Below are 26,437 nucleotides of genomic sequence, written 5' to 3'. Positions count from 1 at the left end.
GTATACTTTTATTATTATTTGATCATAAAACAAACAATTAATAATTAAATTTTAAAAGTCATTAAAATAAAATAAAATAAAATATAAAATATAAAATAAAATGATTTTCCAATAAAATACAACTGTGACTGCCAACTTTTTCAGCTGCCTTGGATCCGGAAATACATTTTTACATTTATTTTCTCCTTAAGCATTTTCAAAAAAAAATAACCAAAGACTACCATAACACAGTAAAATAATAATAATAATAATAATAATAATAATAATAATAATAATAATAATAAATAAGATGTAAGATAATATTATAATAAGATAATATTACAACATTTGATTTAAAGCAAAGGTATTTTAAAATGGCGGAAAAAAGAGGGGGAAAAGTACTTTAATGTGTTTTCCTGTTTCCTGTGTTTTTCCGTGTTTCTACCCACCTTGCCTTGCCTTTTGACCTCGGACTGTTTACCTTGATTTTATTATTTGCTGCCTGCACTGATCATTTCCTGTTTATTGGATTACACACAAGATGGCCACTGTTCCAGAGACTCGTCCTGTCATGACCACCAATTCTGAGTCTCTTCACGTCATGACGACCATGCCCATTGCCTCAAGGTCAGTCCCAAGGCGTCCGAGACTGACATCCAGTGTGGAGGAGCAGAGGGCATTCCAAGGGCCTCAGCACTGGTCGTCACAGAAACTGTTCCCCTATGATCAGTGTTCCCGGTAATAGCAGGGCCCATTCTGTGTGTTTGGTCTACTAACTTCTCTGTTACTCCTCCTCCACGAGTCTGTGCCAGAGCCTGTTCCAGTCCCCGAATCAGCTCCAGAGTCTGCTCCAGTCCTCGAATAAGCTCTAGAGCCCACTCCGGTCCTTGAATCCTTTGCAGAGCCCGCGCCAGCCATTTAATCCACACCAGAACCTGCTCCAGTCCATGCATCTTGCTCCAGCTCTTCTCGAGTTGGCAGCTTCAGCTGCAGAACCTCCCGAAGCAGTGGCCTCTCCAGCTCCTCCGAAGGTGGAGGCTTGCGCTGCCGAACCTCCAGAGGCAGTGGCGCCCGCCTTTGAACTCTCTGCCGGTCCAGCTGCGGACAAAGAGGCACCCTGTGAACACTCTTATTTTCCTGTCATGGCCAAGGAGGCTGTCTTCAAGCTCATCACCTGTCCAGCTACGGCCACAGAGGCTGCCTGTGAACCCTTGAATTGTCATGTTGTGGCCACAGGGTCCGTTGTTGATCTTTCTGTGTTCTTTGTTCTGCCCTCGCCTGATCCGCCTTGGTGGTTCCTTGCACCATTAGCTCCGCTGAAATGGTCCTCAGCTCCATCAGCCCCACCCTGGTGCCTGTCTGCTCTACTGTGGGGATTGTTGTACCTGTCTGCTCCACCGTGGGGATCTTCTTACCCATCTGCTCCACCATGGTGGTCTTCAGCTCCATCGAGGTGGTCTTCAGCTCCGCCTGCTCCACCCTGGTGGTCTTCTGCTCTGCCTGCTTTGTCCTGGTGGTCTTCCGCCCTGGAGGGCTCTGTCACGATCACTAGCTGAAGTACCCATGAGCTCCACTAGTGGACACTCTATCCCATGTCCTTGTCACTTTTCACCCCGGACTCCATTTCCCAGGTTTCTTCTGCCTAGGAACCAATCACCCATTTACAGCTGTTTCATATCAAGAGGACTATAAAAGATGCACAGACACTCACTCACATTGCTCAGTATTGCTAGCCTTTAGCGTTCCCTAGTTCCTGTGTTTTTCAGTGTTTCTACCTGTCTTGCCTTGCCTTGCCTTGGACAGTTTACCTTGTTTTTGATTGTCTATTGTCTGCCCTGATCATTGCCTGTTTATTGGATCACTCTTTTGTCTCACCCTGGATTGTACCTGTTTGCTGGTTTTTGACTATTTTTACCAGTCTTTTGAATAAAGCCTGCACTTGGATCCACTACATCTCCATTGTCACACCTCCCTTAAATATTTTATACTACATTTTATTTGTAAAACACATTTTAATTTTAATTACATCTAAAATAATTCATTATTGATATTACTATTGTTATAATTATTATAAAGATATTATAAAGATATTTTCAAATCAGGAGAAAAGAGGGAAAAAATTACTTGTGTTTATGAGGAAATTAACTTAACCCATACAACATGTCAATGACATATTTAAGTCAGCAAAGACATCATAGAAAAAAGTTGACTAGTTTTTGCTTAAAGTATATTTAGGAATCATTCCAAATATTCAATATCACAAAAAAAAAAAAAAAAATCACTTGCTCAAAGGAGAAAATAAATGAAATCTATACTTTTCTGCACTTCACATATTCAGCAGTGGTTGGGTGTCAGGGCTCATGTTCAAATTGTCTCTCAGCATCTGTAGCTACAGCCGTCACAGTCAGTCATTTAATTGGCACTTATTGCGTGTATAAAAAGGTCTAAATTGTTCCCCTAAGATTCTGCCAAAGATGGATGATATCACTCTTACCATTATTAATTTCATTCACTGATTTTCCCCATCAGTAAGCTTGCAGGTAATTAGCTTCAAGTCCCATTGAGAGAAAGTGCAAATCAGTAAAAAAAAAAAAAAAAAAAAAAAAAAAAACCTTGCAAATGGTACAGCTGTCTTGTTTCTGCATGCATGTAGACCATCACACTGACACAAGCGCACAGGAAAAAGTTCCCCATTTCACAGTGAATTTGCCACATCAATGAGAGCTTCAGAGATCGTCATATGATTTGGAGTGTTATAAGCTATAAGTGCATAGATAAGATCCCTAAAGTTGTAAAGACTAAAGTCTCTAATCCAAAGATATATTCTTTATAAAAATTTAAGACTCGGCCACGCCCTCCTAAAAGGCCTTGTTTAAACACGCCCCCACTTGTCTACATCACTGTTTGGGAAGATTTGCATAACACCACCCAAATGTTTATGCAAAGAAAGGCGGTGTTTGTTTCTTGCTGTAGTATTGTTGCCGCCGCCATCATGTTGTGGAGACGCTGTATGTGAGAGAACAAGGCCGTCTGTGCACAAAAAGTGTTTCTATAAAAGTGGGGCAATAACATTTCTGTCACACGCTTGAGGAATTCAGCCAATCACAATGCACTGGAGATATGGCCAATCAGAGCACACTTCGCTTTTCAGAACAATGAACTTTGTAAAAATCAACGTGTTACAGAAAGGCGGGGCATAGAGGAGCAACAATAATGTACAACATGTGGAAAATAAAGTGTTTTTTTAACCTTAAACCACATAAACACATTGCATTACACCAAATACACAAAATAAGGTTATTTTTTAGCAATGTTATATGACCCCTTTAATATTACCATTAATAATATTGTATTAAAGTAATATTATAGCACAGGATGTGAAATGGTAATGATAAATTTGAGTTATTTTGTATATACTTATACATAAAAATATATGTATGTGTGTGTGTGTGTGTGTGTGTGTGTGTGTGTGTGTGTGTGTGTGTGTGTGTGTGTGTGTGTGTGTGTGTGTGTGTGTGTATTTATATACAAAATAACTCAAAAGTATCATTATTATTAGTTATGATTGTTATGTCCATATGTTTTTGTTGAAAAAATTATAGAGGCTGTAGCAATTCTATTGCAAAAAGGTAGCCAAAAATTAAAGATTAAGGGTATATTTGAATTAAATGTTTGGTCAATATTAAACAAGAATTTGATAGTTCTGTAGGTATAACAACAGCAATTACCAGGTCTTTGGCACCTTTTACAGGCATTTGTAAATTGTTTATTTATTTTGTATTACATTATGTATTTTAACAGTGTTGTTGGTTATTAATTAACCAATCATTTTTGCCTCATTGTTTTTATATAATGAATTTTAAGTCATTTTAAATGATGTTGTTCGCTTAGGTCTGTGTTCATAAATAGATCAGGGGGCCTACCACAAAAATTATATATTTATATATATATATATATATATGTATTGAAGTAACAAAACCATGGTTAATTTGTGGTTACCATAGCTACAAGAACCATGATTTTTTTTTTTTTTTCTTAGTTAAACCACAGTTAATTTTCATAAGGGAACATGGAAACTCGGAGAGAATATTAAGGCAGATGCGTTGGTGGCTGTGAAATTACTACTGACATTAAAACATGTTATTATATTTTTTCCAGGCATAGTTTTACATCAATTATTATCATTTGCAGTCAGCCGCAAACATGAGGTGAGGGCGGGCGCGGGCGTGTGAAAGGTGCATCACGTGTGCTTAGGCTACTGACTACTGCGTTCCCCGTAAAATGCATTTTTTAAAATTGTATATATATATATATATATATATATATATATATATATATATATATATATATATATATATATATGTTCATGTTTATATTTTTATTCATTTATATGTGTATGTTAATATATGTATGTTGTATATTAATATAGAACAAAAGGGTTTTTTTTTTTGTTTTGTTTTTTTTAGAACAAAAGGGTTTTTCTCAAAGAGAATGTTTACTCAGAAGCAGTAGCAAAAAAGGGCATGTTTTAGACTAACGGTCAGAGATAGGTTAGAAAAATTCAATGATGCAATAAACTTGACTTATATACTTACTAGTGCAAATAACTTTACCTCAGGAAGAAAAACTGGAAGAAAAGTGATGACCCCATTAACACACAAGCGCAAACACATCTCTAACAATCCCAGAGCATCAAGCTGAAATTTCCAGAAGAATAAACTGCTGGAATGATCTCTTGACTGAGAAGGAAGTCACTTCAGTTCATGGAAAATTTTATTCTATATATTATATGTGAAATGTCTACAACAACAACAACAACAAAAAAACTCTATTCTAACTGTATATAAATCAACTACATTAGAGGTATTGGGTGAATCTCACAAAACCTTTTAAAAGTATGTCTAATTCATTTTTCAGGTTTATTGAAAAAAATGAAATAATTATATTGTTTAAAAAAGAAAATTAAGCCTATTTTTAGAACAATAAAAAAAAAATTCAGTGTCAATTTTCATGGGTCAAGCACATTTACAGTACACAGTAAATAAATTACTGTATGTATAGTAATAATCACAGCAAGCATTGTTCAATACATTATGGTAATATTATCTCTTTGAAAGTGAATGAACAACAGTATAGAAAATGCCTGATAAATCAAGAGAAATTCCAGATCTTTACAAAGATACCAACAAAAATAAACACAGTCCTGATAAACAGAGACTATGCTGTAACTACGTTTGCTTTGGTCCCTGCAGGCGGTCACAACAGCACTGACGGTCCCCTTGAGAAGCATAATGATAATTCTTCAATAACTCAGTCTTCATCAGCTTTACAAGAAACTCCCACATGACCCATTTTCCTGTACGCCTGTTCTCCACACCTCTGGATTCATTATCACCCTCCACTTACAAGCCTTTTGTGTTTCCAAATTTCCTCTAAAATCCCTCCAACACTCCCCTCGCCTCCCTCCACTTCTTTTCCGGCTACAGAAGGAAAGATAACTCAGCTCATGGAAACAGGACGTTCCCAGTCATGCGCTGTCGGCAGGCCAAAGAGACAGCTAACAGTCATCTGTGTTTGTGTGCACTACAGAAGCAGACAGAACGAACACATCAGCCAAGGCCCAACAATATTTTCCAAAGGAGATTATTTTGTTTTCCTTTTGTGGCCTCTGAACCATTTTGCTGAGTCAACAGAATGGGAGGATGGACTCGGTGGCCGTTGGCTTTAAAGGTTAGGCACGGTTTGGAAGGTGTTCTTTGGAAATGAGGAGGAAGAGAAAGATGAATAAAGAGAGAAACAAAGAAACAAAGGCAGTGTGGTGTTGTCAGACTGGAAGCGATGAGTCCAGCTGGGAAACGGGTCAAATGTTCCTGCAAATGAAACAAGGGAACTCCAGACTGACGTTCACTTAGACAACCTCACACAGTGCACAGGAAACACATGGATAGCTCTTGGATAGTTCTCTCACAGAGACGCAGGTTATAATGATATGCATCAATAAAATGATAATAATATTATCTAATAATATTATTATAAAATGATATTAATATTATATATGTATGTGTCTGTGTGTGTTTTATCAGTTTCTCCCTGTAAAATATATCTTAATATATGATTAATTAAAATACATATGCTTTAATATTACATTTATTTCAAAGTCGTCATAGCATATCCACATGCTGACCAGTTGAGTTTAGCTAATACTTAATAATTAAAGAAAAAGTGGAATATCAGTATTTAATCTGACAGTGAATTATAAACTGACTGCTCAGTTTATTCACTATACAGATGGTAACCATATTAGAGAATCGTTTTAGAAGTCATTATTAACAAATAAATCATTCAAAGACATAACAAACCCTTCTCTCCAGGATGGGATTGCATGTCCCATTCAGAGAGCACACTTAAGGTGGTGGAGGGGCTTCTGATGAAGGAAAAAAGGACTCGGTACAGTATGACACAAGCTCTGCTCCAAAACTTTGTAAATTGCCTCGTTGTTTACTGACTGCCTTCTAGACAACATCCTAACATCAAAACATACAGTAGCTAGTGACTGATTTTGAATGATTTATCGGTACACAACAACAACAACAAAAAACACCTCTCAACATCAACAAAAGAGTATTTAGTGCACATTTGCTTCCTGTAAGTGTCTCTAAGGTTTCTCAGAATGTGCTTGATATGAAAATTACATAGCATAAACGTGATTGATGAGGGAAAATGACAACATAACAGATGTTTTGATAAACATCAGAACGTGTCACCTTTTTATACAGCGACACAAATGCCAACTGATGCATATTTAAAACCTCGGTGAACCCTGAGGGCTTTTCTGTCTCTCAGGCAGGCGGATGCCTCAATGGCACAGTCCATATGTGAGGTAGACAACCGAACCCTTTACTCAAAACAGTGGAGGTGTCAATCATTTCGAACAAGTCTAAAATATTCATGCATACCTGCTGACCTTAAGATAGAGAAATTAAAGCTCTGGGTTACTGCCGTCTCTGACATTTGTGAGGTGCCTTATTTAAAGGAATAGTTTAACCAAAATGAAAATTTATTGAAAATGTACTCGCCCTCAGGCCATGCAAGATGTAAATTTAGTGGAGTTTGTTTCTTCACTGAAACAGATTTGGAGAATTTTAGCATTACATCACTTGCTCACCAATGGCTCCTCTGCAGTGAATGGGTGCCATCAGAATGAGAGTCCAAACAGCTGATAAAAACATCACAATAATCCACAAGTAAACACACAACTGCAGTTCATTATTTAATGTCTTGTGAAACAAAGACAAAACTGTCCATTTATAAGTACCAAATCTATCATTAAGGTGTCATTTTAAACCATCACTGCAGTCCATAATCTATATTAATAATGCTTCGTCCAGAGAAAAAGTCCATCTCTTGTTGTCCTCTCACAACAAAATCCACCAACATATTTTTTTTTTACAACTGTTATGGACTGATTCTTGTCATGTGCTTGATCTGTGCATATTTCTCACCTGATTCAGACAAGACTTTTTCACTGGTTCGGAAACAGCACTGCTGCAAACCGCAAAGCACTGCTGAGAGTAATGCGAACGGCCCAACACATTACTGGACGTGAGCTTCCCTCCTCCCAGGCCATCTACAACATTCGTTGTGTGAGGGAAGCCGGAAGATAATCAAAGACCCTAGTCACCCCAGTCACAGCCTCCTCTCACTACTGCCATCAGGCAGATGCTATAAAAGCACCAGTCAACTGCGGGACAGCTTCTTCCCTCAGGCCATCAAACTGCTAAACTACAACTGATGCACTACAACTGTTGCACAAATATATCATTAAGATAACAATACAACACACATATCCACCTTATATATACTATGTATATGCCTACCATAAGTCAATTTCCTGATTTTAAGAAATTTAAGTTCAAATTACAGTACTGTATGTGCAAATATCAATACCTACTCATCATATAATAAAAACAACACATCTGTTTATATATACAACACTGCATATCTGTACATATGTGTACAGTACATTGTATATATGTATATTTGTATACCACAGTTAATTGTATTGTTCTCATATGTGCAATGTCTGGAACACACACCTAAGCTTTTCACACATCATTTACTTGTAAATGCTACAGTGACAGTTGAGTTGAGTTGAGTTGAGTTGAGTAAAAACAGAAAATCAGCCTGTAGATGCACTAAGTTCATTTTCCTTTGTCAAGCAAGTGTGAGAGAAAGTGAGAGAAGGAAGATATGGATGAAACTCAGCATGGTGCAAAGTACACAACATCGTGCATTTCATTTCACGTCTTCCCTTCTTGATAAATGTCTCCTGCATACATTCGTCTCTTAAAGAGTGCGTAATGTTGTGGAACAAACCATCACTGGCAGCACAAAGTGCCCACTGTTCTGTCTGGTAGATCTGCCGGGGCTGGGTGGCAGATGGATTGATCGCCTGTATACAACTGACCAGCTACTCGCAGACACCAGATGCTTTCTGATGCCCTCTGTCACATTTCATCCCTCATGTTTGAAGCCAATGGGAAGCCAATACAACTAAAGTGTAAACTTGAAATTTGAATGAAACATTGCTGCCTCTTTTTATTTTGAAATCCAAACCTGCTGAGCAACATACAGTAAACTACTAAATATTATATATATTTTCCATGTTTTGAAGTGCCAGTGTTAAGGTTTTAAAAATTATGAGCAATGTACACTACGTTAAAAACTGTAATATTTTGAATAATTATTACAATTTTAAATAACTGTTTTCTATGTTGATATGTTTTAATAAATAAATGTAATATATTCCTGTGATGGCAAAGCTGAATTTTCAGCAGCATTACTCCAGTCTTCAGTGTCTTCAATGTTTTTTTCTGCTTAATATACATTATTATTATTATTATTATTATTATTATTATTATTATTATTATTATTATTATTATTATTATTATTATTATTTGTAATATCATACATTTTTTCTGGATCCTTTAATTAACAGAATGTTCAAAAGAGCAGTATTTATTTGAAAAAGATTTTTTTTTTAACTATACATTTCTTTACTGTCAATTTTGACTAATATAATTCGTTGTCACTGGAAAAAAAAAAACGATTAATTTCTTTTTTCTTTTCTTTTTTTATGTACTGACTATTGTTTATTTTACAGGTTACAGGGTTGTACCAAAAAATTACACATTTTGTATGAATTAAACAGGACAGTTCCTATATGAAAATAATACATTTTACTTCTAAATGGGGTTTTTCCATTTAGTTTTGACACACTGCACACCCCTATTTTTTATTGCATACGAAGCAGTATAGTGGATACTATCCATTTATTATTATTTATTTTATTATTAATTTTTAACAACTTGTGAAATTATGTTAAATGCAACAAAACATTTTTAAAAAGTCAACACCGATGACTGATGGTTGATATTGCTTCCAGTTCATTTACCACATTGGAAACTGGCAAACATTCCATGGATTGTCTGATTCCACACTGCACATTTTGGCAAATGTAATACACATTTCAGTTATTCTATGCATACAGAAAATGTTATACACTGTGCACAAAATACATACTGCATACTGCTACAATAGTATGACAGCGCGCCATTTCTGATTGCAGGGTTTAAGGGTGATATTTGAGGGTAGTCTGTTGCACATGATAGTAGTGCACAGTGTGTGTAGCTAGTGTTTAGTGGGTTAGTACAGTGTGTGGAGTGCAGATGGCTGCATAACAGGAGGTTTAAAGATTCTGGCAAAAGTATGAGGAGTATAAGCTTTATAGCGTCTCATATAAACTGGTACAGTATCTTATAAAGTCCATTCTTTTTCCTGTGAGATTTATAGATGGGATTTTATATCTCGCCAGATGTGTGTGTTGTTTTAGAAACGAGTGGTGCTGAGCACACAGATGAAAGCCAAAGATGAGCTCACTGACAGATCTGGATGTTAAAGAGAGGCAGGGTAGAGTTCTGGCCCAGTTCAGTCCGCTGGGAGAGAGACAGAGAGTTGGATCTATAACAGGTGGCTAATCTTCAACTGTGCTTCAAGAGAGTAAAAAACATCACAGCGTTTCCCAAACATTTCACCTCGTACAACCCTAGCTACAAAATACAAAAATTTTCCTGCAACCCAACTAATTTACTTTACTTTTCTTTCTTTTCTTTTTTTAAAATATACACTACTGTTTATTAATATATATTGGATAAGTCAGCAAGGATGCATTAAATTGATGAAAAGTGACAGTGATATTTCTTTTTCAAATAAATGCCATTCTTTTGAAATTGTCCATTCATTAAATAAACCCAAAAAGGCAATGGTTTTCACAGAATATTATGCAGCAAAACCGTTTTTTACATAGATAATAACAAGAAATGAACAGCAAATCAGCATAACTGAATGATTTCTGAATGATCATGAGACACTGAAGACTGGAGTAATGATGCTGAAAATTCAGCTTTGCGTCACAGGAATACATTATATTTATTTATAAAACAAACAGTTATTATAAATTGTAACAATACTTCACAAAACTTTTTACGTTATTTTTACTATTTTAATATTTCTGTATTTTTATCACATAAATGCAGCCTTGATGTGCATAAGAGACTTCTATCAAAAACAATTTTGAAAACAACTTTTTAGAGTTGGGATGTAATTTTTGACAAATTTTAGGACCTGGTGTTTTTTTGTACCTACTATTATAGAAAAACTACAGAACCTAAGCATCTCAGTGGCTGCCAGCCTCCAGCCAATCATAGAAAACATGAAATGTGCTTCAAGGTCTTTATTTCTCTCTCTCCTCTGGGGTACAATTGCAAACAAATACTGTATGTTTGCATTACAGATCAATTTGTCCTTGGTTGCCATAGGGACAGCAGATCCCAGTGTCTCATGGATGACCTCATGCGATGCAGTGAATGGCAGAATTAGGTCAGAATTATTAGCACATGCTCTGGTGTCCTGATTGAGTGCTTAAAATTGGCCTGGGACTCCAACAAGACCTTCAGTACGGCATCCTTCAAGCTAATTATAAATAATTACTAGACAGAAGACCATTCTAGTTATGAAGGTCTACACAAGAAAAAATCCCAGAGAGGAAAAAAAAAATAACACTAAAGACTAGAAAAGGGGCTGATTGTATGACTGATTGGAAGTCACAAGTTCAGAGATAGTTTGTCAAACTCAAGGAGTCAGTCCTCCTATTTTTTTCAAACTCAAGTAGTCAGTTAAATGTTGCAACTACACATTTCAGTGGACAAAAAGCACCTTTCTAGTACATTTATAGCCATATTTTTTAACTTATAAAACATGCATATTTCATTATATAAAAGCTATGTGATTGCATTAAAATAAGCTGATTTAGTTTTAATTACCTCATCAGTTCACAGAAGAACAATATGCACAAGGGAAAAATGGAATAAAACATTATAACATGTATAAAATCGTATGCTTTGAGCTTTTACAGAGTTGAGATTTTGTCCAAAACCTGGCTTAATGCTTCTGAAGTTGCAATTATAAGTCTTTAGCATTCAAGAACTTTATTGTCAGAAAGAACTGGAATCATGGAGGAAGGCCCATTTGTGAGTTCATTCTTGCTTATTTCTTATCAAACCTTATTAAAGCCAAAAGGTATAGAACATATTGAGAACATCAAACAAATTTTGAATAAAAACATCCCATTCATTTGTAACCGTATAAACACTATTCAATTTGCTACCTAAATATTCAATTTGAAATTTCAGTCAAATAAATGCTATTTCCACGGTTATTATTTATGTAAATATGCATGACTGTAATGCATGAGAAAACTGTAAAACTTTTCAAGTTTACCAGTTGTAAATCCGACTTGAGTGGCCTATGACTAGAAAAAAATCCTCATATTTACGATAATTCTAAAAGCATGTGAAGGCAGCATAAGTTTGTATCTACTATCACAGAAAACTATAGTGGTTAAGCGGCCAAATGGCTGTCAGACTACAGCTAATGACAAAAACCACATCAAAGCACATCAAGGTCTTCATCTTTGCTACTCGCAATTAATCCTAACCTCATCAGTCAGAAGAACAATCTGCATGAATGAATAAAAAAACCTGTTCTTTTAAATGTTAATTAATTTCACAATAATACTGTTTTCCCATGTTTTTAATTAAATAAATGCAGCCTTGTTGAGCATTAAATATATATATATATATATATATATATATATATATATATATATATATATATATATATATATATATATATATATATTAAATGTGTAATATGAACAGTGTCTGTCTCAAAATTTTCAACCTGGTTTAATTTTGTATCCTTAAAAAACCACAGAGGTTAAGAATGATTGGTTTCGAGGCACTTCCAAGGTCTTTATCTTTGTTCTTTCTAATGAATCTAAACCTCACTAGTCGACAAAAGAACAACCTGCATGAGAGAAAAATGCAATACAAGAACCATTCTCAGTGGTAATATGTGAAAAAAAAAAGAGATTTTGAAAGGGTGGGGGGGTGGGTGAGCGTGTATGCCTCGTCTTTCATTTTTGTTCTTGGAAAACAATCCTTTATCACACCACTCCTCCTGCTCCTAACACCTGCGATGGAGGAATCTCCATGTCTCCATGCAATAATCATCCCCCAGCCCTCCTGATGCTGGCCAGTGTCCAGACTCGCAACAGTGGCTAAGAGTAGACGCGCGTAAATGGAACATTGCTGGCAACTTGTGATGAGCTGCACCTGGTGCCCATTGAGCCTCGTCAGCATTGCCATAAATCCACTATTGTGACTCTCCTCCAATGAAACTACCTCCATGAGTGCATGCATGAGGTGTACTTGAGTGTTTGGAGCAGATCATCATCGCCAGAGTTGCTAAACCTCATTAAACATTTAGAACAAACATTCTACTCGTGCTATTATTGCAGTATGCATACTGCACACAATATGCACATTTTAGTGTAGAAAAAAATTAGCATCTGTAGTGTGCAACCAGAACAGAATTGTTTGCAAATTGTATATACAGTAAACAACAGTACAATATACAAAATCCCACAATGCAATAGGCTGGACTTTAAATTCCATTTTTAATATGTTGAATTAAAGCTTAAGTATGTAATTTCTGCACCACTAGTGCCACCTATCAGAACTGCATAAATGAATGGCTTACTTATAGCTGTCTTTGCATATTAAGCTGCAATAGGAGAAAGTGTTGAAGACCAAAAAAAGACATAATACATTATTTCAGCCTTAACCTTGTCGTATTTGATTAGATAGCCAAGGGTTTGGGAAACATATATAATCATATTAATATCATATTTATTATTTAAATAATAATATACTGTTCATGAAATTTTATTTTATCATTGCTTTTTTGTTATTATGATATTATAATTTTTTATTTATTTCTATATTGTTTGAATTTATTTGATTAGATTGTCAAAGATTTGGTAAAACATTATACTGCATAATTTTCATGCACATTTAATGTGCCTTTTGTCATCATTATTATGTTTTTTTGTTATTTTTTATTATTTCTATAAAGCTTTTTATTTATTTCAGTTTTATTTTTAGCACTTCTAATAACATTTACATTGCATATTGTTCATACACTTCACTGTAAATGCATGCAATCACCTGTACACAACACTTACATGTGCTTGTTAACATGAATTTTATATTCCTAGGGGATGATCTGCTCAATTCAAATGACCATTAAGAAAATATCTGCTGTGTACATCACACAAGCCTTTAAGGCTTTATTGGCAGTCTTACCTGAAGCACTGCTGGACACGTGCCTTTATTGAAAGCAACAGTGAGGTAGTAATGAGGACCTGACGTCTTCCTTCAGGAAAGAGCACCTGATCTATGAAGAAGTGCAGAGTGACAAATTGTCCTGCCAACAACAAGTCCTGCATCTGTCAGAAAGGAGAGGCCTCCTGTTATAGACACAGAACAGCTCCATATTAGAGCTCACTATTTTTCTTATGACGAAATATTCCATGTTACAAGACAACTTACACTAAGTATACAACAATAGACTAATCAGGACAATGACATGAAATTGTTTCTCTAAAATTGTTTTAAAAAGTAAGCTTACATGTGAAAAACTTGCAACCATGTTGTGAGTGGCTCAAGTGAAAAGAGCCTACAATCAGGCAGGGTTACTTTTATGAATTTTTATTAGCATTTACTAATAATAAAACATTTCATTTGTTTCTATTTCAGTTTTAGCAGTTTTAGCTTGTTTACTTCAGTTTTCAATTCAAGTTTTTATCTAATTTTTATATAATTTGCCACAAAGTTTAATATTAGTAATTTGGTTATCGTAAAGAATAACACTGCAGTTAAGTCTCTATAATATTTGAGGTCCCTTCTTTACATAAACCTAAAGAAACTTTTTTTCCACAAAATTAAATTCATAAATCTACCTGCTTTAAAATAATAATAAAAAAGTAATGTCATAACTCCCATTAATAAGCCACATGATTTGAGGTCTCACTCATGTTTGTAGCAAAAATGGTGTGGGATGAATTATGCACTGAAGTTTAATATTAGAGCATAGGGTTGTTTAAATCCCTAACCTTAAGTATGAGCAATAACAATAGTGTTAGTTCCCTTAACAAGTACAACTAATGAAGCTAAACAAGAAAAGGAGGAAGTAAATAATCAAATTTGATAGTTTGTTTGCTTCCAGCGAGGCATTTTAATATGACTTCACCAGTATGCACAACCTGAGGGATGTTTCTTGGGAACAAAATTAAGTTTGAGATTAAAGTATATTTCCAATGAAGAATCACCATTGACTATATAAATGTAGGAAAAGAGCCAAGAGTGAAAGCAAATACTCCTTTATCTTGAGCTAATTCTACATTACTTTCCCCCTCCCCTTGCTATTTATTGACGGCGAGGGACAACAACAAATGTGTATGGAGAAAATTAACACAAAGGCGGGTTAATAAGATTTGTCTTCCTTTGTTTCTCTGACTTTTTAATTCTTTTTGAATCCTTCAATGGATTTGATCTGTTGGGCTGCTGGTAAATCAATCTCTCTGTCCTTCTTTTCTAATTTGTAGGCCCTGGTGCATTTACCACTGCTCCTCATACAAGCTCCTAAATGACTGCCTGACTTTGCATTTCCAGACTTAATGAACAAAGAAAATATTGAACTGGGAACTTTTGTCTGCGACACAATGGCAGTTCTACATCAACCCTGCTCATAATGCTGTCTGTCTGTCTGCTCAAAAATGTAGCCGATTTCTCCCTTAAAGTACAGAAATAGAAGTTTTAATTAAACAGAGATTAATGCTCACTCCAATAAACATTAAACGTGTTCATCAATCAACAAAAAATAAATAAATAAAATCTTGTATTAATATATGACATTTCTAATGGCTTGTGCATTTTTTACAAAATTGATCAATCAGATTTAGTTGATTCATGGTTCAGTATCAGCCATAAACCATGCTGCTATCTTGCATGTTGTATGAGTGGGAGGGGCATTCACATTCTAGAAAGCATCAGATTGGACAGAAATCTGTGTAGTGCAGGATGAGTCATCAGTATTTTCTTGGAAGAGACAGTAAATTTTAAAGCATATATTTGCAAATAAAATGAATTTTGTCAACAAGTAGGACTACACTAGCAAAAATGACTAACAGACATGGACTTCAAAGCAACAAAATTTTGTTTTAGGACATTCTAAGCACAATGAAGAGCTCTGTATGTGTTAATGTTCTTGAGCTAAATGCAACAATTTTTAAATAGACATTTTAACTCAGACGAGACAAGAAATACTAAATTAATTTCTTTACGAACACATCAACCTGACATGCAGTACAATTCACAAGTCTGGGATCAGTTAGATTTATACATACATACATACATATATATATGTGTGTGTGTGTGTGTGTGTGTGTGTGTGTGTGTGTGTGTGTGTGTGTGTATGCATGTGTGTGTGTGTGTTTCTGATTTAAGTCGCTTATGCTCATATTGTGATATTGTGAAATATTATTACAATTAAAAAAAACTTTTTTAATACACTACAAAATGTCATTTATTCCTGTGATGGCAAAGCTCAATTTTCAGGAGCCATTACAATATAAAAAAATAATAATTTATTTGAAACTTTTGTAACATTGTAAAATGCTACTTTAGACCAATCGAATGCATCCTTGCTGAATAAAAGTATTAAATTCTTTCCCCAAAAAATAAATAAATTAATGACCCCAAACTTTTGAATGGTAGTGTACAGTAATAAAATATATATTATATATTATATATAAATATTTATCATCTCTACAAATGTTGACTGAGATTGATAATGAGAATGCAGTTAATTTCTATTTCATTTTAAATAAAAGTATATTATTACATCATTCAAGACTAGCTAGAACTGAGCTACAGTGCTATAAAGTAAAATCAATGTGGACACAAGACTCTTATTTTTATTATTGGCGTACGCTTCCAGATGTGCGAAGAAGAGACCGATGACAGCACATCAGAGGACTATTAACTGTGACAGAATCTAAAATTACAGGAAGTCTCAACCTTCCGTGATATGTCGCATATTGGAACATGATATGACTGGAACAGATGGAACTGAGTCATATGAAGAACAGTAATCAAGACAAGTGAAATCACAGCATCACAAAGTGACCAAAATTATTCATTTGTGTTCATTCATCTTTTTTCCAAAGGAACACAAAAGAAAGCCTTGCATTGTCTTGAATCTGAACTGGTATAAAAAAAAGAGAAAATATGATGACCTCATGTTTTCAAATATAATAAATGGCCTGAGACTTCTAGAAATAGATGATAAACATCTAATGGTCTGAGGAGGACGTGGAGGGCAGATGGATTCGCTGCGTCTTTGCTGTATTTGAATGTGAGGTATTTGTGGTGATGGTGGAGGCAGCATGATGGATGTTCTGCAGGCTACAGAGGTTTTGGTCTGGAGGCAGATGGGCACAGCGCCAGGATAATTGCATTGTTTATCCATTACTATTTCCGTTCATGTCAGGCAGAGGGAAAACATTGGTGGATGTCACTGGGTGCATTCATGTGTTTGTGTGTCTGTGAAATATCGGCTTCCTGTTGTTTGGCAAACATTAATTATGAGGTCATGAGACCTGTGGTCGAATATTGTAAAACACCTACCGCACATTTACCAGTTCCTGTAGGGAGGATTTCTTTAAACTTTTTCATGTTGTTCAGCATACACAACTGTTTATAGACTGAGAGAGACTGGATCGCCCCTGCACTGGCATGGTCCTTGCTTTTTGGATAAATAATATGACAACAACACCATATTTTTGGAGATTTACCATGGTGCTACCATTGGTTTATGGTTATACTGTGTACTATATGTTTTGGAGATTCAAAATGTAGTACCATGCTTTTTTTTGGATCTATACTATGGAAATAACATGTTTTAGAAACACCATGGAGATTACAGTACAGTACCATGGAGATTCACAGGTTTTTAAAAAATACAGTTTGGTTTTTGGATATATAACAATACCATGTTTTGGAGATCTTGTATTCCTTACCCCAAGTTTAAATAAAGTACTATGTATCCTACCAGAGTTTTGGCCACTACTATGGTAATGCTGTGGTTTTTGGACATACATTTTAGCAATAGCAATAGATAGATAGATAGATAGATAGATAGATAGATAGATAGATAGATAGATAGATAGATAGATAGATAGATAGATAGATAAATAGATAGATAGATAGATAGATAGATAGATAGATAGATAGATAGATAGATAGATAGATAGATAGATAGATCCCTTACAAAAGATGGTGATAGTAATACCATAATGATCATGCTATGGTACTGAAACTCATGTACCATGGTATTTACATCCCAAGGTAAATTCTAAACTGCCATTGTACTGCTATTGCAAATTTCCACAAAAACATGGTTTTGCTTTGGATTTGTACAATGCACTTACAAAAAGTACCATGGTACTACCACAGTAATCTTGAAAGTACCTTGGAGTTCCATGAGTTCCGGGTGCAAAGGACAGGTCAGAGGTCATCTGAAGCGTGCCTGCAATAACTTGTCTTCCTGTCATCATCTCTGACATCGGTTCTCTGTGGTAGTCACGTGTCCTTTTCCAAACAAATGCACTAAATGGAAAAATATGCATGCTCCACCTGCCAAAATATTGCAATGAACATTCACCTGCAAGAGTATTATTACATTTGCAAGGAAAAAACATGATTAAAGACTTTACATTAAACTTAAAATAATAATAATAATAATATTCTAGCATCCTATTAAGACATCTAATACAACCAGTTTTAGTCTTTGTTTTGTCTGGAGGTACTTAATAAAATTAAGCAGTCAGAAACTAATCAATCAACCGCAAACATTAGTCTACACTCAGTCACCAGATCACAGAAACCCTGTCATCTAAGGTCGGAGACAATCATTTAAGGACAGACATAGACTAAATAAGAGTTTCAATTTATAAAAAGAATTTGAGCTATTTTCCTTCAGGAAACAGAGATTAGCCTTCCCCACTGGGGGCAGTTAAAGTTCCCCGGACCTAAACAGATTTAAATCTGTATGGTAACTTTAAGCCTAGAATATTTTATTAATTTAAGGCCTGTCAGATTTGAGTTGACACAAGGCAGTTACAACAGTATTTAGCTTAAGAGCTAAATCACCAAAGTTTATAGCATGCATGCAAGACATGGCAGTCTGGTTGATACGAAAATAATTTAAGAGCATTTTGTTGTCTTTCCCATATATGTTGATGTTAAAAATACAGTTTCCGTTTCTTAGAGCTCGTCTGCAAATATTCATCCAGGCCTGACCTGACAGGACAATGAGGCACATTCACACACTCACATGCTTGGAGAATGGCAACTGACAGGCTTATTTGCACCTTTGTAACTATTGTGACTCTGACTTGAGAAGCTGTGACAGGAAGAGCACAAGGCTTCATATGAAAGGCTACAGATATGTCAGAAGAGGTCAGTGATGTGGCTGGATCTTTGTGGATCGGCCACCCATGGGTTTGATTCACCCATAGCAAACGCACCTGGGGATCATGCTGTTTTGTCTATCCAAGTGGGTTTAATTGCATCCTTCTGATTCTCTATTTTCAATCCCTCTGGGTAGCTGTACACAGAAAAACCCTGCACACTGTCAAAACCTAAATGCTTTTCGAAAAGCAGAAGGTGAAGGATAACAATGCTGTGGTAAAGGAAATAAATCCCCTGAGGTCCGTTTCTCTGTATGTTTCTCTGAAGAGGGTGTCAGCAGTGGGACCCAGAACACCATTTCCAGCAAAAACACAAGATAATAGTTTGGACAGGTCTGCATGTATTCCTTGGGATTCAGAAGCCTGGTTTTCTTCATGAAGGTAGCAGATATGTTCAGAAATACATAATTTAGGGTTTTGCATGACTGCTCATGTTTACTAGTTGATAAGTTGCAGTGAAGGAGAGCAGGAGAGAAATGTGAGTTTGCATGCTGCTTTCACTGTCATAAACTTCAGTTAATTTTAAATTTAATTTTCACTTTGTATAATTCAAACTATATTTGCAAATACATGATTTTATCTGAAAATGTATTACATTTCTCACTAAACTTATTTTAAATAATTTTTTTTCTTGTGATATTTTTTTCCAAATACATTTGCAAAAATATTTGGAATTTTGCTAAAGTGATTTATTGAATTTTTACTAAAATTCAATAAAAGTGAATTCTAAAGAAAAAAGAAAAAGAAAAATTCAATTGAAATCACATCATGTGACCCCTTTAAAGATTTGATGCCACGAGTATTTAACAGTCATATGAAATCATTTCATATTCATAATCAAGTGACCATTTCTTCCTCAAAAGCACCCATGACATCAAAACTGGCACACAGTGAACATCACAACTTTGTTTCTGGAAAAACAAATGTTCTCTTAACACTGGGAGTTACATAAAGCCAGTCAATCAGAATGAAACTGATTTCAACGAGCCCTCACAATCTTTTGTGTCCAATATGCAACAGATGGTCAGTAAGCTAAGGACATACTTGGGCCATTATTGCTTTTTTTTTTTTTTTTTTTAATAGTACAATTTTTTTCCCCATTATTCTTTTTTCCTTATTGTTATTTCAGCAAGAAAATCTGAATGAAGTCCAGTGACAGGAGTGTTTCTATTTTCCATCAGTATAATTTGCACAGTGCCATGTGTTTAGTATCAAGCCCATAAGTCATTTTAAAAACCTCTCCTGACACCCCTAAATACATGACAAAGATAACAGAGATTTACAGTGTCTGCTTGAAGACAAATGAGTCCGTCCAGAGAGAGATTGTTTACAAGCCGCCAGTGTTTATACATATTTTTTTTTACATTATCTGATTATAATGGTATTGTTTGTCTTATGCTACATTGCCAAAAAAAGGTTAAACAAAAACATGCACATATTACACAGATGGTAAACACACACTCACCTCGACCTAAGGAGTCTGCATGATTTATGTTCTCTATTCATTAATTTATGTCTTTTGTTTTCTTACACCTCATGTTTGAGTTCATTCAGAACACTCATTCATATTTCTAAACAGAGACTCCAGAGGTACTTTCTAAGCATAATCCAGTAAAAGAGAAAATTTGAAAACTTTAAAGTGACTACAGTAGTACAGTACACTTTTTGCAGTGAAAGTCCACCTAGAGTAAACCGAGGTCTTGCTTATGCAATTACTCATCTAAAATGTAAATTCTGTTGTTTACTCACCCTCATGTTGCTTGTGCATATTTAAAATTGCTGCTAAACATGCTGTGTTAGTATAGGTTTGATGCCAAACACCACTGCTTCTTATAGAACCAAATGTAATGCATTTGCATTATATTTATTCATATAGGAGGTGCTTTTATTCAAAGAATTTTTATTTACGATACTGTTACTGTAAGAAATTAATCCTTTTTCTTTTTTTTTTTTTTTGCAAAGATGCATTAAATGTATCAGGAGACATTTAAAATGTTTACAAAAGATTTCTATTTTTGTAAATGCTGTTATTTAAACTTTCATCAAATAATTCTAGAAAAAAAAAAAAATCACTGTTTCCAGAAAGCAGCATTTTTGTTCAATTAAAAGCAGCCTTGTTGAGCAAAAGACACTCCTTTCAAAATCATTAAAAAAAAATCTTACAGACCTCAACTTTTTAGCAGTATTATATATACCTTTTAATACTTAAGTGAGAATGAGATTTGACTGCTATGTCAAAAGGCTGTAAAATAATAAAAATTACAAATTTTTCTTAACGCAAAGTGCAATAAAATCTAATTTGGTGGTGCTTTTTCTTCAGGTTTGAAGCTTGATAGTTTTAGGTTTATAATAAATAACAAAATAACAAAACGAGTAAATAATTACAGAATTTTATATATAAATTATATACACAAAATTTTTTTAAGAAAATTAATGTGAAGCCTCACTCTTAATAGCTTATGTGTCAGATTAACCATTAAACTGAATAATCACTGGGCTGCCTAAAACCAGCCACTATTTACATTAACCTATTTTTCCAGCCTGGTACCCTTGATGCAAACTACATTGGGAACAGAGGATACAAGCTCCAAATCACATCACAAAAACACTTCGAAAAAAGTGTATGTGTGTTTTAATAAAGGGTGTGTTTCTGTTGGCCTGTTATATGCTGTTCGTTGTGTGTAATGATGAGAGAATGAGAAACAGGTGTGAATGCGCATGGGGCGAAGAGTGGGGTGTGCTCACATGACTCAAGAGAGTTTAGAAAGGCTGGATCTCATACAGCCAAGTCAGTCAAGGAGTATACAAAGAATGGCTACATCCTAAATCTCATCCCATCTGTCCAAAAACATGAGATTAGGATTAGTGTGTGGCAAATCAGTGAAATATGAAAATTGTATGCCAAATAAAATTGTATTTTATTTTTAAATTGTATATTATATTTATATATATATATAGTAATTATAATGATAAAACACTTTGGCCAACTGAAAAAAATTATAAGAAATATAATGTAATGCAATGTAATGTAATGCAAACTTTTTAAATCACAGAATGATGCAGTTACGAACCAGCAGAGACAAACTGGCCTATGCCAACCATCTAAACTCTACTGGTACTTCAGGTAAATAGAAGTAGCATGTGAATTAGGATACAGCCTGGATCTCATGCAGAACCAGCCAAGGAACATTTTCCATATGGAATATAATGGGAGTGACATTATACAGAAGTAGAAAAGAGACACATTATTATGCAACACTGCAGCCTGTCAAGCACATATAACTATAACTATAAAGCTACATCTGAACGAGAGCTCCCGATGGCACCGTTACATACTGTGAGTGATACAGGCACATCTGAAAAACATTTATAGCAAGCGCCTCTGAAGATCTTAGGGAAATGTTTACATGCGCACACAAAGCGCCAGTCTCTTCTTTTTATAAGCGCTGGGAGCACTATACAGCTCCACCGACCACACACACTTAAGATCTGCACTTGTTCGCTAGAAAACCTGCTTGCCAGAGAGGAATATTTGAGTGTCACGATTAACGATATAGAACAGTTTTTCATTTATTATGCAGTGGAAATTACTGTTTATATAATAAATAACCACTTTGTAAGGCCTATTTTGGGATAATCTGGTGAATTAAATACTTTACATCTGACAGGTACTTCATCTCAATTAATTACTTTCTATTTTTTAATTGTAACTGGACGGATGAAAACCAAGAATTATTAATAACAAATGAATGATAGGTCTGGCATTAGTACAAAGCTTCAAATTATATAATAATTCCAGCTACTTACACTTATGCATTTGGCAGACACTTTTTATCCAAAGCGACTTACAGTGCATTCAGGCTATACATTTGTTTTTGTTTTTTACCATGTGTGTTCCCTGGAAATTGAACCCACAACCTTTTGCACTGCTAACGCAATGCTCTGCCACTGAGCCACAGGAACACTTTGCAAACTACCATATGGACAGTTCTGAATTTTTGCTGTGTGAAAATTCCTACCAAGATTCAAAGATAAAGCAAAATCTCTACTGTATTTCCCGTCAAAATGTCCAGTCCTATATGAGAGAATAGAGCCAGTCTGGAAAGTGTTTCAAATACATTTTGCCTTTACCAAAGAGAACTGGACCATTCTATAACAAATCATAGCATGTGGGTGCTATCATGCTTGGAGAACTGGCATGTGAACACAGAGACGGCAGAGTCTGGAGTTTCTGAGAACAAAGTCAAAGTTGAACGGGTGTCTGGGAGTAAGTACAGCTTATACTCATGAACTCATGAACTCACTGCTTGATTTTTTATTTTTTTATTTTTTTTGGAGAGTGTTCCAGAAGGGTTTGGCACTGTAATTCACTCTGCTGGTCATTCTCCACGGACACCACACACCCTAAAGGAGGATGCACATCGCATTGCGGGTTACAGGGTCAGAAAGAAAGAAGAATAAGAGGACAACCTTCTCAAGTTCCCACTCCTTCATGACTTCCTCCTGCACAAAGAAAAACAGACATGTGAAACAAAAGCAGAAAACAGACCTCAAGGTGAAACAACTTTATGTCTGCAACTTGCATTTTATGGGCCGTGCTGGAAGAACATTTTATTTCCCACAATGCTCTGATTCTGCTGTTCATTTTTAATGAGGCCATGGTGTTGTTGTGTTGGACTTATCAAAATAAATTACTCTGCTGTGTGAAAAAACAAATAACAAAATTGAAATTCAGCTAGCCAGAGAACAGTATATCTCAATACAGTAATTTCTACAAAAAATTCAATTATGTGTGTGTGTGTGTACATATATATATATATAGGCTATATATATATATATAATATATATATATATATATATATATATATATATATATATATATATATATATATATATATATATTGTGGCGAGGTGAGGAACTACACGACAACCGATGGACAGAGAAAATCCCCGAAGGGTGGATTTATTGATACTTTGTGCTCTGAGTGTAGACAGTGCTCTCCGTAGTGCTCCAACTCCCTCGTGCTCTCTGGGTCTTGAGTGGTGGATCCCGTGCGGTGCTCTCCTGGTGGGGGCTGACGGTCACACGCTGCTCTCTGTGACAGAGGAGGAAAGAGTTAGGCTCTGTGTCGGGAGACATTGCTCACCATACTGCTTTCCTCCCCGGCTGAAGTAGCTGTCTCTTCACGAGCTGCAGGTGCGGCCGCTCAGCCCGTGACGAGCTGGTGCCGGTGATTCCAATGTGTTGCCAGGGCGACGCTGACGAGCGCTCGGGACACCCGTCACACTCCCCCCCCCTAAGCGTCGACCTGCGCCTGCGGAACAATGGGGAGATATGGGGAGGGTGGGGAGTGGAGCCTGACAGACCTGCGAAAGCTGCCCCTATCCTGGAGAGGCCGTCCGCGTTGGCGTTGGCTGTCCCCCGCCCGGTGTTGTACGGTGAAGTGGAAGTCCTGGAGCGCAAGGAACCACCGGGTCACCCTGGGATTGGTGTCCTTTGCGCGGGCCATCCACTGCAGTGGCGCATGATCGGTCAGCAGGGTGAACCGGCGGCCGAGGAGGTAATAGCGAAGCTCCAGGACTGCCCACTTGACAGCCAACGCTTCCTTCTCCACGGCGGCATACCGTTGTTCGGTCGGGGTCAGCTTCCGGCTAATATAGATCACCGGGTGTTCCTCGCCGTCCTGGACCTGGGAGAGAACGGCTCCTAACCCGGTGTCTGAGGCGTCCGTTTGCACCAGGAAGGGGCAGGTGAAATCGGGGGCTCGCAGGACTGGCTCCGTGGTGAGGGCTGACTTCACCTGCTGGAAGGCCTCTTCCGCTTCCGGACTCCAGGCTACCTTCTCGGGTTGCCCCTTCCTGGTCAGATCTGTCAGGGAAGAGGCTAAGGAGGAGAAGTTAGGGATAAAACACCGGTAGTATCCCGCCAACCCCAAAAAGGCTCGCACCTGGGTCTTGGTAGTGGGCCGCGGTGCCGAGAGGATAGCTGTCACCTTATTTTCCTGGGGCCGGATGAGGCCGCGACCCACGCAGAAGCCCAGGTACTTGGCTTCGGAGAGAGCCAGGTGACATTTCCGGGGGTTGGCGGTGAGCCCCCGCTCGGCGGAGTTCCAGCAGCACCCTCCGGAGCCGCTCTAAAATGCTCCCCCCAGGTCTCGGAATGGATGACCACGTCGTCGATGTAGGCCGCGGCGTAGGCCATATGGGGCCTCAGCAGGACATCCATGAGCCTCTGGAAGGTGGCGGGTGCCCCGTGCAGGCCGAAGGGAAGGACCCGGTATTGCCAGTGGCCACTGGGGGTTGAGAAGGCTGTCTTTGGGCTTGGCATCCTTAGACAGAGGGACTTGCCAATAACCTTTGGTGAGGTCGAGAGTCGATATGAACCGGGCCCTTCCCAGTCTATCCAGGAGCTCATCGACTCGGGGCATGGGGTAGCCATCAAATTCCGAGACCTCATTTAGGCGGCGGAAGTCGTTGCAGAACCGGAGGGTGCCGTCGGGCTTCGGGACCATTACGATGGGGCTGGACCAGGGACTCCGCGAGGGCTCAATTACCCCCAACTTCAACATCTCCTGTACCTCTGTCTCGATGGCGTGTCGCCGAGCCTCCGGGACACGATAGGGTCGCTGCCGGACGATAACTCATGGTGGTGTTCGGACTTCGTGCTGGATGACGGTCGTCCGCCCTGGCAGGGGGGAGAACACATCCGAGAACTGACCGACCAGGTGCTGCAGTTCCGTCTTCTGGGCCGCGGAGAGATTGGGATCCATGCCTACAACCACGGGAGAGGTGGTGGCGAGGGCCGAGAGCTGGGGTCCGGTCCCCACCCAGCGCTTCAACAGATTTATATGATAGAGCTGCTCCTCTTTTCGGCGACCTGGTTGGCGCACTTTATAGGTGACGGGTCCTACCCGTTCGGTGACCGTGTATGGGCCCTGCCAGCATGCCAGGAATTTACAGGCGGATGTGGGGACCAGAACCATGACGTAGTCTCCCGGCTGGAACTCCCGTGGTTGGGCAGCCCGATTGAAGAGGCGCTGCTGGTCTTGCTGGGCCTTGGACATGTGCTCCCGGACCAATGGCATGACCCTGTCGATCCGCTCTCTCATGGCCTTGATGTGCTCGAGGGTGGTCCGACCTACCGCCGGCTGTTGCTCCCAAGCTTCCCGGGCGACATCTAGCAGCCCTCGGGGTTGGCGGGCCGAAGAGGAGCTCGAAGGGCGTGAAGCCGGTGGAAGCCTGGGGCACCTCCCGGATCCCGAACAGCACATACGGGATCATTTGGTCCCAGTCGCGTTGGTCCTCGGCCACGACTCGTCGCAGCATTTGTTTCAGGGTCTTGTTAAACCGTTCCACGAGTCCATCCGTTTGTGGATGGTATACGCTGGTCCGGATCTGCCGGACTTTGAGGAGCTTGCAGAGGTCAGCCATGATCCGGGACATGAAAGGAGTGCCCTGGTCGGT

Source organism: Cyprinus carpio, chromosome A24, assembly GCF_018340385.1.
Source record: "Cyprinus carpio isolate SPL01 chromosome A24, ASM1834038v1, whole genome shotgun sequence".
Classification (NCBI taxonomy): domain Eukaryota; kingdom Metazoa; phylum Chordata; class Actinopteri; order Cypriniformes; family Cyprinidae; genus Cyprinus; species Cyprinus carpio.
This window is presented reverse-complemented; position numbering follows the sequence as displayed.